Here is a 15,284-nt window from a genome sequence, read left to right as displayed (position 1 = left end):
AGGGAGAGGGGGGAGGGGGAGGAGGAGGGGAGGGGAGGGGAGGGGAGGAGCAGAGGGGAGGGGGAAGGGGGGACAGCGGAACCCCCAGAGCTGCAGGCTTTCCATCTTGTCTTCCTTAAACCTCCACAATTTAAGAGACAGGATTAGACCCTCGAAAACAAGTTCGCGCGGCGGAAGCGGCTCGGGGTCGGCTCTCCCGTGGCTGGCTGGGCCGGGCACCGAGCCCGCGCCGGAGCAGCGGCCGCCGCGAGGAGACGCGCGGGCTCACCTCGAACTCAGACCCCTCCCGCCCCCGCTTCCTTCCCTCCTCGGACTCACAAAACCACCCCACAAACAACAACGCACAGACAGACGGCGAGGCTCCCACGCTGAGCAGCACACTGGCCAAGAAAACGAAAAGCGCAGGAGGCGCTAGCTTTTACCTCCGCCTCTAGTACACTAAGCGGGACCCAGAGCACGGAAGTGGAGGACACTAACTACCGGTCGTGGCAGCGCGCGGCAGTGACGCCATCCGTTCTGCGCCCCCAGGCGGGCGCGGCTCCGTCCTCACTGGTACGTCTCGAGGAGGCCAGCAGAGGGCGCCAGGAGACTGCCGTAAGGGCTGGACCGGGCCGGCGCGGATGGTGAAGGTCGGGAAGGCCCCAGACTTCATTCTGGAGGACTTTTTTCCTGTGGCAATGAACCAATTCGTTTTTCTCCTCATTCTTCCTCTTGAGACGACCCCCCCCCACCATTTGACTTGTTGTTGACACTTGATGATGCCAACTTTCTGGTTTTGTTGCTTTGTTAAAACTAAACATTGATCTTGGGGAATTTAAATGTCTAATAATCAGGTAACCTAGTAAGTGAAACTACTCACTGCAGTTCCCCTCCAGGTCAAAAGGAAAAAAAAAACTGAAAAATAATTGTTTAGGTTCAAGTGTATAAACTGACATGCACCAACTGTTTTACAACCATAATGTAAAACTTTAAAACCGGGCGGTGTTTTTTTGAAATCATTAAATTTTAAACTTGAAGAAGACTTCTGAGTTCATGAAGACCTTCTCATTTTACACATAAGAATATGTAAACTGAATAGATGGCAGCAAAAATATGCATGCCTTACACTTCCTGGAGCACTAAGCTGGCTGTGATTTCTAGCATATGCTTTGTTGTAGGGGAAGATATCAAGAATTATTTCATATTTATTATGTATATCACCTAAGTTTGTTGTTAGCGATATAAGTAAAGGAAATTGGTACTGGGGCTTTAACTTGGAGTCTTGCACTTGTTTGACTTGCTTCCTTTGATGACACTGTATCACTTGAGCATGCTACTAGCCAGGCTTTTCGTTAGCTATTTTGGATATAGAGCCTTGCAGACTTTTCTGCTTGGGCTGGCTTCCAACTGCTATCCTCTGGGTCTTAGTCCCCTGAATGGCTGGGATTACTAAAGTCATGGGTCGCTGGTGACCGACTGATTAGGATTTTTTTATTGTTTTTGTTTTGTTTTTAATATAAAAGTTAACCCAGCTGAGACTGAAGGAACACAGTTGGAAACCATCTTGGGCGGGAAAATCTTGTGAGACTCTCATCTCCAATTAATCACCAAAAGCCCAGAAGTGGAGCTGTGCCTAAAGTAGTAGAATGCTAGCCTTGAGAGAAACAACAACAAAAAAGCTCAACGAATGCACCTATTCCCTGAGTTCAAGCCCCAGTACTGCAGAGAGAGGAAGAGAGAGAGAGGAAGAGAGAAGGGGAGGAAGGAAGGAAGGAAGGAAGGAAGTAAGGAAGGAAGGAAGGAAGGAAAGAAAGAAGGAAGGAAGGTTGCTTCTTCCAGGAAAATGGCGACTCCAGCCCGTGCCCTGGAATCACCTCCAGCCAAGGATCCGGCTCCGGCCTTGGGGCCTGCAGAGGAAGCCGACTACCCGCCACGGCCTGGCCAGCCTCAGGTCCTGCAGAATGTCCTTGCTGCCCCGCGGCTTCCAGCCCCAGCGCCCGAGGACTTGGGGCCCACGGAGTCTGATGGAGCTAAGGGAGATGTTGAGGAGCCAGGAGTGACTTTCGCGCAACGAAAAATTCATTTGCAGATTGCCCGACAAAGGTAAAAAGATCTTTGGCATTATTGCCAAACTGAAAGCTGCCATTGCAGAACGTGAAGAGGTTAGAGGAAAAAGTGAACTGTTTCATCCTATTCGTTTAGATTATAAGCTAAGGCAAAAAGCCATTTCAGGAGTTGATGTGGATGTAGATAAGCTGTTAGCCCAATGAGCTCCCTTCCCATAGCTTTACACGCTTCCCCCCCCACACCCCTTCCTCAGCTTGGCACGCTCCCTTCCTAGGCAAGGCTAGACCCATGTAGTAAAGACAGTAAATAATCAGCCTTTGGGATGGCACTCCTTTGCCTTGGGATGGCACTCCTCTGGGGTAGCTGCTACCGAATAAGGCAGCAAGAGCTCCTGACAGTGACCTTCAGGCCTGGGCAGCCGCAGGGCCCCTTAACTACTCCTTGAGCAGCAGCTGTAAATCCTAGTCCACCATGATGAGGCCCACACCAGGGTCTCTGCCTCCTAGCCCCTTCTAGCCTCAGTAGGTTATATAGGTCACCTCAGACAACAGCCAGCATTTCTTCTCACTTCTCTCTTGTGAGAAGGGGTCTTGCCAGCCCCTTTCTCTGCAATAAACCTTTCTTTGTTCCCTGTACCTGGATGTCTGCGTGGTTTTCTGGCAAAAGTCTAATAATGTAACATAAGCCCCAGAATTCTGACCTGATCCTTGATACTTCATCACCAGTTCCCGGCTCTTCCCCTGTGAATAGCATCAAGTCATCTAAAACAACCTCAGAAAAGCAGGAACTTGTGCGTCCTGCTCACAAAGGCAATGAGACACTCTGGAGGCTGAGTACACAGTGAGCAAGGGTCCAGCGTCCAGCAGCAGAGCCAAGGGACCTTCCTGGTCTGAATCTATCGAGCTTCTCCCCCAGCATTGTCCTTCAGATCGAGAAGACATTGCCTGCAGCCTTGACAACATGTTTATTGACAAGTTAAAAAGAATCACACTTGCAGATCAAGTTGAACACCCTTCTGAAGAAAACCTGAGTGCTGAGAACTCAACAGACCTTTGCAGTGGGACTCCTGAGAAGCCTCATTACATGGAAATGCTAGAAATGTGAGCTCAAAACCCAGTGTCCTTGCCACATAAATTTAAAACCAACTTGTTGCCATCACAGAAGAATGACTGAACTGGTCATTGTCAGAGGGGAGAGCACCTGTTTCCTCAGATGAGGTGCATACAGGGACAGGCAGCATCTGGGTGACATCACTGCCACGAGACTCCTACCACTTCACCATTTGCCTACACAGCTGCTCTCCATAGGAGAAGTCTTTGGCTCTTCAGAAACAGCAGAAACAGAATAATGAGGAGATGTAAGTGAAGCTCGCAGCACAAAAATTAGCTAAAAGACTGAATGTTGAAATGCAGAACTATAATCTAGGAGGAGAGTCTTTGGGGAAAATACCGAGAAGTAAAGGATGAAGATGCTGAGCAGTCCTCTGATGATGGATTCTGAAGATAGGCACCGGAATAATCTAAGCCTCCAATTGTCGAGGTGCTATTATCTTACATCAAACTTTCTAACAAGTATCAAGATCAGTGTCAGACCTTGAGGGAAAATTTCATAAAGTTACACAAAGGTAGCTACAATAGAAAGCCCATTGATCTTTCAGAAGATGATTTTTACTGTTTGAAAAGTTTAATATCCACGTATTGTGTTTAACCACATTGTATTTGACAGGCCACTGAAAGGCAGAGGCAACCGAGAAAAGCCACTGCCTTATACACCACCTGTCCCAATTATACACCACCTGTCCCAATCATTCTTCAGGGGCACTAGCCCAAAACTGTTCAAACTCGCAAAACAAGTTACATTACATGCTAAGAGTTCCTGCTGACCCCAGCCATTTAAACCTCCTACAACCAGACCCTGTGCGACCTCTCTGATCCCAACCAGGGAGTTTGCCCGGCAGCATACCCCAATAAACTTTTCTTTCTTCACCTTTACCTCCTCCTGCATGTTCTTTCCTCACCTAAAACCTTACAGTATTAAAGTGTTGCAGTATGTGGTGCATTTGTTTGATATTTTAGTATGTAGTAAAGCACATTGGTGCATTTTTTCCCTTAAGTCAAATGAAAGCAGATAATTTTGCTTCTTCCTTATTAAATGGCATTTATTACATGTCTTTTGGTGTAATATTTGATTGTTCCAGACATGAAATATGAGGAAGAAGTGGTTCCCTCCTTTTTTGTAATGAAGGGAGCAGTGGAAGAATTGGAGGCATATTTTCTTGGAATTAGTAAGACGAGGGTGTGAAATGCACCAAAAAGTGATATGGTGGAGGAAGTAAGGATGGAATATAATATTTGGCTTGGATTGTATAAAATGAATGATGAATGGTTTTAAGATATAAATGTAACTGTGCTTTCTGTGGATAAGACTTCCCTGCAAACTATCTATTTTAGCTAGTAACTGTAACTCTGTAACTATGCTTCTACTGTTTTCTGAACAATGCAAGCCCTAACCCAACTGAATCCTTTGTTCTATTCCCCTGTCTTCCACCAGCAAAACCTTGGCAGAAATTTAAACCTAAGGTGGGAATTTCACATAACAATCATTGGCTAAAACCAACATCCAACCTCCCCCTTCACCACCCTAGCCAAAACTGCTTAAAAGCCAATGTGGGCTGGCACTTGGGCATTTCCTGGGATTCCCAACTCCAGGTACAGTCCTGGTGTGTCAGCACTTTTCACTCAATAAAATCTTTTACATTTTCACTGCAGACTGAGTGGTCTCACTGCTCGTCCACACTACAAAAGCACTCATAGTAAACACGCCACAAATGTTTGTCTCCTTCAGTCATCTTAGGAAGACTGTCCTCTTGCTCCTGCTTATGAATAAGGAGTAATTTGAGGAGTTGCTGAAGGGTGGAGGGTCTCTCTAGAGGACCAGATTTGCCTGCAGTAACTGAGGGGACTGCACTGGGTAGGAGTGCTTTCCCTACACAGATGATAGTTCAATGTATAGAGTTTCATGTTTGGAAAGGAAGCCATTTGTTTTAAAGTTACAATTGAATGATCAGCACATTGCATTTATTCCCCCAAAGAGACTTTTATAGGCTATGGAAACTTCTATCTCATATATGTACATGTCTTTTTTAATGATTACATGGTTGTTTCCAGAGAAATAAACATGTTATCAGAATTTTTGTATAATATGTGGAATCTTTAAAAGTATTGAAAAGGAAAATAAAATAGTAATTAGAGCAAATTCAAAAAAAGAAGGAAAGGAAGAAAGAAAGAAAAAAGAAAGAAAGAAAGAAAGAGAAAGGAAGGAGGGAAGGAGGGAAGGAAAGAGAAGGAAAGGAAATGAAAGGAAAAACTAAGCCAAAGAAAAGAAAAAACTCAAGATTTTCCTTCCCCAAACTGGACTTAAACATTTCAGAGCCAGGCTCTGAATTCACAGTGTATACTACACTGTGAATTCCCTCTACTCATATAGTGGAAGATGATTCTACAATGCCTAATGTGCCTGCCCAACTCACTCTCCCCTCAGAAGTTCACAGACTCTCAACTGACCACCCTATTTGGAGTATCAGCAGTGGGGAGGGAGCGGGGGGAAGGAAGAAGAGGAGGTTGTTCATGCCTGTAATGGTAACTATTCTGGAGGCTGAGATTAGAAGGACCTCAGTTTGAGACCAGCCCAGTAAAAAAGTTCTTAAGACCCTTGCTCAACACAAAAAGCTTTTCATTGTAGAATGGTCTTAGCATCCCAACTATGAAGGAAGTGTAAACAGGAATATTGCAAACCAGGCTGGCCCATACCTAACCTATAAAACCTATTTTAATAATAATGAAAGCTAACCAGGCACTGGTGGTTTATGCCTGAAATCCTAGCTACTCCAGAGGCTGAGATCAGGAGAACAGTTCAAGGCCAAGTTGAGCAGAAAACTCTGCAAGACTCCATATCCAAAGTAACCAGTATGGGGGCATGATTCAAGTAACAGAGTGCCAGCTGAGAAGGCAAGCCAACCAAGTATGATGATAGTGGTGGTAATGGTGATGATGATGATGATGATGATGGTGATCATGATAATCATTGTGATGAAATTAAAAAGCACTAGTGATGTGGCTCAACAGTAGAGTATCTAGCAAGCTCAGAGCTTTGGATTCCAACCTCAGGACACCATTTCCAAACGAAACCTAAATCTCATTCAGCCACACAATATAAATACCACTGGGATTGTTTGCTTGACTTAAATCTCAATTGCCATGAAATAATTCTTAATGGTTGCTAAGAAAATCTATCTAAGAAGAGAGAAAGGAAGCAAATATTTACAAGATGGAATCAAACATTCTTTGTCTAAAAGCATCTGCTTTCTCATTTCCAATGTGTTTTGAAATTACAGCTTGAAGATTTATTCCTTGATTTTTATTAAAATGGTGGTTTTAAATTGCAACTATATTTGAAAGGGAAAATATTAGGCTAAAGTGGGTGGTTTTTTTCTACAAAGGGCCAGGTGGTATATATTTCAAGCTCAAAGGCCTGTGTTGCATATCTTTTTTTTTCCTTTTTTAAACAATTGTAATAGTCCTTCAAAAATGTGAAAATAAGCCATAATCTGTCAATATCTGCATTAAACTGATGCACTATTGACATGTAACCACAAACTTATCTTTCTACTATTGTATTAAAGGTATCCAAAGACTGAGAATTTTAAGAGGCAGAATATAGAAGAGAAAAATACTACAAATATTTGAGAACATTCATATAACATTATTCTCATTAACTTACCTATATTAATTCATTTAGAGTGTGTGGTACTACAATTTGTGCTTGCTAGGCAAGCATTCTACCACTTCATCCATGCCCTTTCTCCTCTTTACTTATTTTTCAGACAGGGCCTCATAGTTTTGCCTGTGCCGGCTTTGGGCTGCACTCCTCAGAACTATGACTCCTACACAGCTGGGGTTGCAGGCATGTACCACCATGCCCAACTTGTTCTCTGAAATAGGGGCTACCCTTACTAGGTGTTGGGAGAGGGAAGTAGGTGTCATTAATCTGTCAAATAACCACAAAAGAGACAATGTAGGGCTGCCTCACACAAAATGGAAAACCAGCAACTTTATGTTACTGCCCTCCAGCCTCACTGAACTATCCAGATCCCACTCTGACACTGGCCAAGCCACGCAAACATAAAGTACCTATATCCCACAGAAGCCTGCACAGCTTCATCTTAACTTTTACCTGTGATACTTGACTTTTTCACCTGTGTGCACCTCAGGCCCTGAAGATCTCAGTCCCAGAAGCACAGTAGCTTCACAAGGGAGCTTTTTAAACACACTGAAAACCAGATACCCACCCCCAGGGATTCTGATTTAATTGTGACATGATGCCCAAAGCACATTGGTCTCAGTCTCCCTCTCTTTCTCTCTTTTTTCTTAATACCCACCAAATGATTCTAATGGATAGCTGACTTTTAAAAATATTACACCTTCGAAAGAGTAGTTGCTTAATTTTAACCTTCTGTTTGGTTACGTCTCAACTCTGGGTTCTGCGGCCAATTTTATTTATTTCTCCCAAGAAGAATTCAAAGATTCTTAAGCTATCAGCTCTGCACTCAAGGCTTAATCCCACTGTGGCCTGCACTCCTGATTCCAGTAATTACAGGTTGTTGTTCTTCATTATGATTAAGGCTCTACTCCAAAGAAACCTGAGAAACAAAAGTGGAATTGGCTGCTGGTAGAGGGACAGCAAGCTTTTACCTTAATGGCCTTCCTCTTCTGTCTCCCCTCCTTGTTCAAACCATTTTAACAACATCGTCCTGCATAAACAGTGTCACTTAGTGATGGGCATGAGTGGGGAATTAATCTAACTTAACAGCTCCTTTGTCATGTCTTGTATCTTTGTGTCACAAACCTGTCTCATGATCGTATTCATGCTTTAATTTAGCATAAGACACAGTATTGATGGTATATTTAAATCAACATAAAGGAAGACTACATTTTTGGGCCTTACTGGCTATGTCGTTAGCCCTGATATTTTCTGATTGATCTTGTATAGGGTCTCCCTTTCTAACCACCCACATACTTGGGGTGATCTGCCTATGTTAGGCTTCCCATGTAGTGACATGGGCCACTGCATCCAGATTCTCACTGAGAAAGATCTCTAGAATATTTCTTCCCTAGATGGCCTTGAACTGAGATCCTCTCAATCTTAGCCTTGCTCAAGTACCTGGGTTTACACATATAAGCCAGTGGTGCCCAGCAAGACTATATATTTTTAAAAGTTGAATTTTCACAGAGAAATAAAGAACAACTATAGAAATCTTAGTAAATGCTTTGAACTTCCTATGAAATATAAATTCTCTTTATTTTCTCATGAAAGTTATTCTTCAGAAACCAGCATACAATAAGAGAAGCATTATTGTAAACACATTTGGTGTTTTCTGTTTTGATTCTTGTTTTGCATTGGTTGGTTTTTTCCATTTTTTAATACTATTTCAGTTTCCTCTTCTCAGAACCTTTACACTGTCTATAACATTGGTTTAAATGGAAATTCTACCCTAATAAGTAGCAACTAACATTTTGGAATTCAACCCAACCATAGATTGAAGACTATATTAATGTACATAAAACCATACTGGGTAACAGCTTAGCTAACTAAGAAATTCATTTTTCCAATGCCAGAGGTCTTTCAAAAGAAAAATACAAAGGATATTTTAATGGCATTTCTGTTCATAAAATTGATAACTTTCCAACTATTAATGAAATCCAGGGAGTTATTCTCTTCTTTGGCTCAGCAGAAACTGTTGTATATGATTTCCCCCAGTGCCAAGATGAGTTTCAAAACACAGCATCCCTGTACTTAGTTATTATGGTAATATAAAGAAGCAAGCCTTATAATGGCTAGAAAATTATTGAAAAACTGTTTTTAAATTTCAAATATTTGTCTAACTTAAAGATAAATAGATAACTACTGCCAGGAACAGATGGCTCATAGCTATAATCCTAGCTACTCCGCAGGCTGAGATCTCACAGTTCAAAACCAGCCTCAGCAGCAAAGTCTATGAGATTCTAGTCTTCAGTTAACCAGGAAAAAGTCAGAAGTGGAGCTGTGGCTCAAGTGGTAGAGCAGTAGTCTTGAGTAAAAAAGCTAAAGGACAATGCCCAGGCCGAGTTCAAGCCCAGTACCAGCACACACAAAAAAGGTAAATACTGGATGGCTGAGCATGGTGGTACACACTTGTCATCCAAGATACTCAGGATGCAAAAGCAAGAGAATCATACTCCAAAGCATAAAATCCTACCTGAAAAATATATTAAAATTAAAGGACTGTGGGCATGGGTCAAGTGGTAGAGACATCCTGACTTCAATTCTTGACTTTGATCTCAAAATAAAAAGAATATTCTGATATGTTCAGGTTTTTTGGACAATAGATAGAACCCTAAGCTTCTGTTCTCTATTTTGACATGGCAATAGTGATAGTCTGTGAATGTTAGCAGAAGACAATTTAGAAAAAAGGAGTCAAGTGTTTCAAAGCACATAATACATTTTTTCTATTATGCAGGAAGAATGTGTTCCGTATAGCTTTTAAGAATGTCACAATCATGATTTGTGATCTGCATGTATTTTTAGTACATATTTAAATTAACCATTGTGAATCAGGTATCCTAAGATCATTTAGTTAAGTGCCTGCATTATCTAAATCCCTACTTAAATTTCTTCTCTAGATATTTTACTCCTACAGTCTGAATTATTCATCTCACTGAACTTTCTAAACTGACAAAGCCAGTTGCTTTCTAACTATTGTCAAAGCAAGTGTCAGCTTAACAAATACTTTCTTTTATTAAAAGATAAGGGTAAAGAGCCATCATGCCTAAAAATAGATACTTGGAGCTTAAAATCTGTCAGACCATATGTTGTACAACTCCAAGATCCAGGAAACAAAGACATCCTTCTTCTGAGGGTATGTATTATTACAACATTCTGGGGGATTAAGTGCTAGCTCTTTTATATGAATGTACCATCATATAAACATCTTTAGAAGATAAGTTGACATGAACTCCTGTGGATGGCAAAGGGAAAACATCAGTGAACTGGTGCTAATCTGGTCCGTGTATATTCATGCTTATTTTGTGAGAATGTATACAAAAAAACTAATTTTCCTTTAAATCTTAGATTTAAGATTTTGTTTAAGAAGTTACTTGACTTGCATTGCAATTCAATGAAATAGCCACAAAATATGGAATTTGAGACAGTTGAGATACAGTTAATGCAAGATAGCATTAATTCTTTTTTCTGTTTTAAAGGATTAACATTTCTGATAGATATATTACTTTAGCATTTAAAATTTTAAAAACACTTTCAAAATGTTAAATAAGCTTTCAAACCTATTGCTGTTGATAGCTAAATAACTTTTACAAATATGGTGCACATTTTATAATATTATACATTTTATATGTTACAAATTCAACCATCTTCAGTGAGTAATTACAGTATTTTACTATGCTATTGCTCTGAAATAGTGTATAAAGTACAGAGGAGCAGTTCAGAAGTTGAGTTTTTAACTCAAACAATTCCAGCCCTACATAGAGATTGTTTGTGACCATTGAATCCCTACTTCTCTTTAAATTGGAGAGCCCCAACTATATTGGCATATTTGCAAAGTAGCTCAGTTAAAATTTTAAAGTTGAGAGATATAAGTCTTCACTGATTATATGGCTATGGATTTCAGGCTAGTTATAATGGTAGGAATGTCTAGTCTTTTGTCAAATAACAAAAGAACATTAATCCTCTTCAAGTGGTGGAGAAAATAAGAGGAAATATAAAGTACTATTTTATTTATTCTAGGTTATAAGGCTATACTTATTTTTACTTTTTAAAACTTTTTATGAAAAAGTGGTGTTGATCAAGATGCATTGTATTCATAAACTGAGATATTGAATAGAAACCTCTTTGGACACAAGTTAAAGAAAAACAAATAAAAATTATGAACAAACTTACATGGTACAAAGATACAAACATATGTACAGAAATATTGGAAATGCTTTAACTTTCTTCAGTTACCCATACTCCCTATTTGGAGATAAATACAGTACCTACTGTCTTGGAGAGTCCACTCATGACAATCCAAGTATCTATAACATACTCATACATGTTTTTCCCTCCTCTCTTTCCATCTGCACCCTTCTCTCTCATTTCTTACTCTTGATTGTCCTAAATCAGTACATATATAAATCATCATTAAGGCTAGTGTCTGCATAGTGAACTATTGTATGAGTAGATCATCTAAACATTTCCTTCCTTCCTTCCTTCCTTCTTTCCTTCCTTCCTTCTTTCCTTCCTTCCTTCCTTCCTTCCTTCCTTCCTTCCCTTTCTGTCCTTCCTTCTTTCCTTTCTGATATAGGGGTACTAGGGCTTGAACTCAGGGCATGATCACTGTCTCTTAGCTTCTTTGCTCAAGGCTATCACTTGAACCACAACCCTGCTTTAAAATTTTGAGTGGTTAATTGGAGACAAGAGTTGCACAGACTTTCCTACCTGTGCTGGCTTCAAACCATGGCTATTAGATCTCATATTCCTAAGATTGTGAGCATGAGCCATTAGCATTGGCTTAGATACTCTTTTAAAAATGAGCATTTAGATTTTTCCTGTCTTCTACTGCTACAATTTTATCATTTACATGTAGAAGATTATCTATAGAACAAATACTGAAGAATTGAAATGGAATAGTGTGAACATTTTTAATTTGGTAAATAGAATAAATTGCCCTCCACAGAGGTAAAACCAATTTTCAATTCCCACAGTAATGTATGAGAGGGGACACTTGATACTAATGTTCAAAAGAAATAAAAGTGTTCTCTTTATACTTTAAAAAATATCAGGCCAGGCCGGGTGTTGGTGGCTCATGGCTGCAATCCTAGGTACTCAGGAGGCTGAGATCCTAAGTATCGCAGTTCAAAGACAGCCTGGGCAGGAAAGTCTGTGAAACTCTTATCTCAACCAGATAACCAGAAGTGGCGCTGTGGCTGAAGTGGTAGAGCGCTAGCCTTGAGCTGAAGACTTGAGGGACAATGCTCAGGCCCAGAGTTTAAGCCCCATGACCGACAAAAAAAAAAAAAGGCCAGGTGCCTGTGGCTCACACTTGTAATCCTAGCTATTCAGGAGGTTGAGCTCTGAAGATCGTGGCTTGAAGTCAGACTTTGCAACAAACTACTCAGAAAAAGCCGGAAGTAGCATTGTGACTCACCTGGGCACAAAGATGCTCAAGGACAGTGTCCAGGGCCTGAGTTCAAACCCTAGGAACAGCAAAAAATAATGTCAGAAAATTTAACATTTCCAAGATAGAAAATATTAAGTAAAGATAGCAAGTTGACAGAAAATAACAGACATTTAAGTTCATTAACATGCAAGAAGTCCATCATCATATCACAAGAAAATGATTTTAAGTATATTTTTTTCTTCTTCAATTTACAAATAAAATTTTTAGTTATTTCTGTTTTTTATTATATGTGAGTATCTGTACAAAGGGGTTTCAATTCAACTTGTCAGTTTACAAATACAATGCATCATAATCAATGTAACTCCTTTCATTATTCTTTTCAAAATCATGAAAACTGCTAAATTTTTCTGTTTCTATTGATAATGCTATTCTTTAAAGTAATAAATACTTACTGTCAATATCAGTAATAATAATAAATGTTATATTGGATCTATGAAATTTTGATATAGAAGAATAAGAATATAAAAACAGGATTCTGACTCTTACCTGTTAGAACAGGCAGTTATGAGACTGAGACTCTAAATTAGCTCTCTAATTGATGTATAGAGTACTGGGTATACATCACAAATTATTTTCGGTGAAACACATTTGAAGATGTGCTTAATAGAGCTATAAAAATTATGAACAAGCAATCAAATACTATGTTAATTAATAAATTGGAAAAGACTTTATAGTTGGGTATGCGCACATACGCCTGCTATTCGAATGACTGGGGAAGTAAAGGCAAGAGGGCCTCAGGTTCAAGACCAGGAGGGAAGATTAACAAGACCCTCTCTGAAAACAAAATGCAAAATAAAATGGCTGAGTGTATGGCTAAAGGGCTAGAGCACTTGCCTAGTAGACATGAGGTCCTACGTTCAACCATAGTAGTGAAAATATATATATATATAAATTTTTACAGCTGTATGTGTGCTGATCATCTGTCAGTTGTTGTGACAAAATGCTTCAGAGAAATCAACATTTGTTTTGTTTTGTTTTTCAAAAGGGTTATTTTGGCTTACAGTTTCAGAGGCCTCAGCCTATGGTTACTTGGCCTGGTAGATTTTTCAGCCCAAGACAAGGCAGCACATGATGGCAGGAGTGCATGGTGGAGAAAGCCAACCTCATGGTGACCAGAAAGCAAACAGAGGAAGGATTCATAGTCCTCAATGACCTAATGGACCCTTCAAGAACACACTCCAATCCTACTTCCCATAATTAATCTTACCTCCTAAAGTTTCTACCACCTTCCATGAGCTGGCTGCTAGTGGCTCACGCTTGAAATCCTAGCCACCTGAGAGGCTCACATCTAGAAGACCCTCGTTCAAGGCAAGTCTGGCAGAAAATTCCTGGAATTCATTTCCAAAATAACCAGCAAAAGGCCCAGCTGGAAAATTGAGCTACATAATTTGTGGGTAGAGATGGGAGGGAGAATTAATGGGACATGCATTGTACTCATAACCTGATGTAGAAAATTGAAACCTCTTTTTACAACTACTTAACAATAAATTTTAAAAAAATAAAGAAAGGCCCAGCTGGAACTGTACCTCAAATGATAGAGACCAGCTGAACAAGCATGGGGTCCTGAGTTAAAATTCTCTCTTCCGCTCCCCACAAAAAAAAAAAACCATATCAAACTGTTACAGTACAGAAGTCCCTAAGTACATTTTGTCAAAGATAAGATTGTTAAGGAAAATGAAGGCTTTCAAAACAAATTGGAAGGCGTGGCACTAGTGGATCATGCCTGTAATCCTAGCTATCCAGGAGGCTCTGATTGTGGTTCAAAGCCAGAGTAGGTAAGAAAGTTAGTAAGACTCTTACCTCTAATTAAACACCACAAAGCCAGAAGTGGGGCTGTGGTTGAAGTGATAGAATGCTACTCTTGAGCAAAAACAAGTCAGGGACAGTACCCAGGTCCCAAGTTCAAGCCCCAGGAGGTCCTAAGAAGTAAGACTTTTAAGAGTACCAAGTGATTATCCCATTAAAAGGAAAATTAAAGTATGAATTAGCAAATACTTAGACTATCACTTCTAAATATTTTATATGAACAGATAAAATATTTTTGAGACACAGTCTTGCTATGTATCCCAGGATGCCCTCAAACTCATAATCCTTGTGCCTCCCTAGGCTTGAATTACAGGTGTGCACTATTATATCTCAGATAAAATGCACTTTCATGAAAAAATTAATGAAGTTAGATCAGAGTAACCTGTTTTAGCATTCCTAGCAACAATATTAATTAAAATTTAACAAAACATACCGAGAGAATTTTCAACTATCTTTTTCCTCATCCAAAATTTATTTTGTCACTCAAAATTCATGCTCAGCTGAAAGCCAATACCATTATATAATTTTCTTACCACATTACTGGAATTGACTAGCTATCTTACTAGCATCCCCTGGAATAAAAGTTTTTAAGCAACTGAGCACCCGTGTCTTGTGCCTATAATCCTTGCTGCTCAGGAGGCTGATATCCAGATAGATTGAGGCCAGTTTGGGCAGACTTTGTCTCCAAAATAGCCAGCAAGAAGCTGCACTAGAGGTGTGCATAGCTCATGTGGTAGAGTGCTACTCAATCAAGAAAGCTGAGCAAGTGTGATACCAGGTTTCAAATCCCAGTACCACTACCACCAAAAAAATACTGGCTAACAAATAATTTTAAAGACAAAAGTGCACATAGTAAACTATCATATTGAAATTGTTTTAAAAATATCAAACAACAATGAATCAGAGGTTGTTTATTGTTATTATAAAGGCGATTAAAGAAGAGTTACAATTTTGTCAGTCAATGAGTACATTTCTTTTCTGACAATGCTACCGCTTCCTTAGCTCTCTCCCTGTTTTTCCCTGCTGTCCCTGCCCACAAGTTGCATGGATAATTTTCAACAGTTTCTAGTGAGTACCACTGCAATAAACTAGTGTTTGATACTTTGGATAAACCACCATTTTAATGTATTCTTCCTATTTCATCCAAATGTTTTGCATGCTG

The 15,284-nt window shown here is 40.0% G+C and overlaps 1 protein-coding gene and 1 pseudogene across 2 annotated transcripts in view; one reads left to right on the top strand and one right to left on the bottom strand.

The window, feature by feature from the left end:
- Window positions 1-370, bottom strand: part of Mterf1 (mitochondrial transcription termination factor 1) — a 6,717-nt gene extending 6,347 nt beyond the window's left edge. The window contains exon 1 of one of the 2 annotated variants that reach the window (XM_013026089.1): window positions 346-370. The gene's annotated coding sequence lies outside the window, so the exon portion shown is untranslated. The other variant, XM_013026090.1, reaches the window with a different exon arrangement.
- A 1,570-nt stretch (window positions 371-1,940) lies between these two features.
- LOC105992907 lies at window positions 1,941-3,546 on the top strand (annotated as a pseudogene).
- The last annotated feature ends 11,738 nt before the right edge of the window (window positions 3,547-15,284 follow it).

The sequence above is a fragment of the Dipodomys ordii genome, unplaced genomic scaffold (genome assembly GCF_000151885.1).
Source record: "Dipodomys ordii isolate 6190 unplaced genomic scaffold, Dord_2.0 Scaffold90, whole genome shotgun sequence".
Classification (NCBI taxonomy): domain Eukaryota; kingdom Metazoa; phylum Chordata; class Mammalia; order Rodentia; family Heteromyidae; genus Dipodomys; species Dipodomys ordii.
Note: the sequence above shows the minus strand (reverse complement) of the source record. Positions and strands in the feature narration are given on the sequence as shown.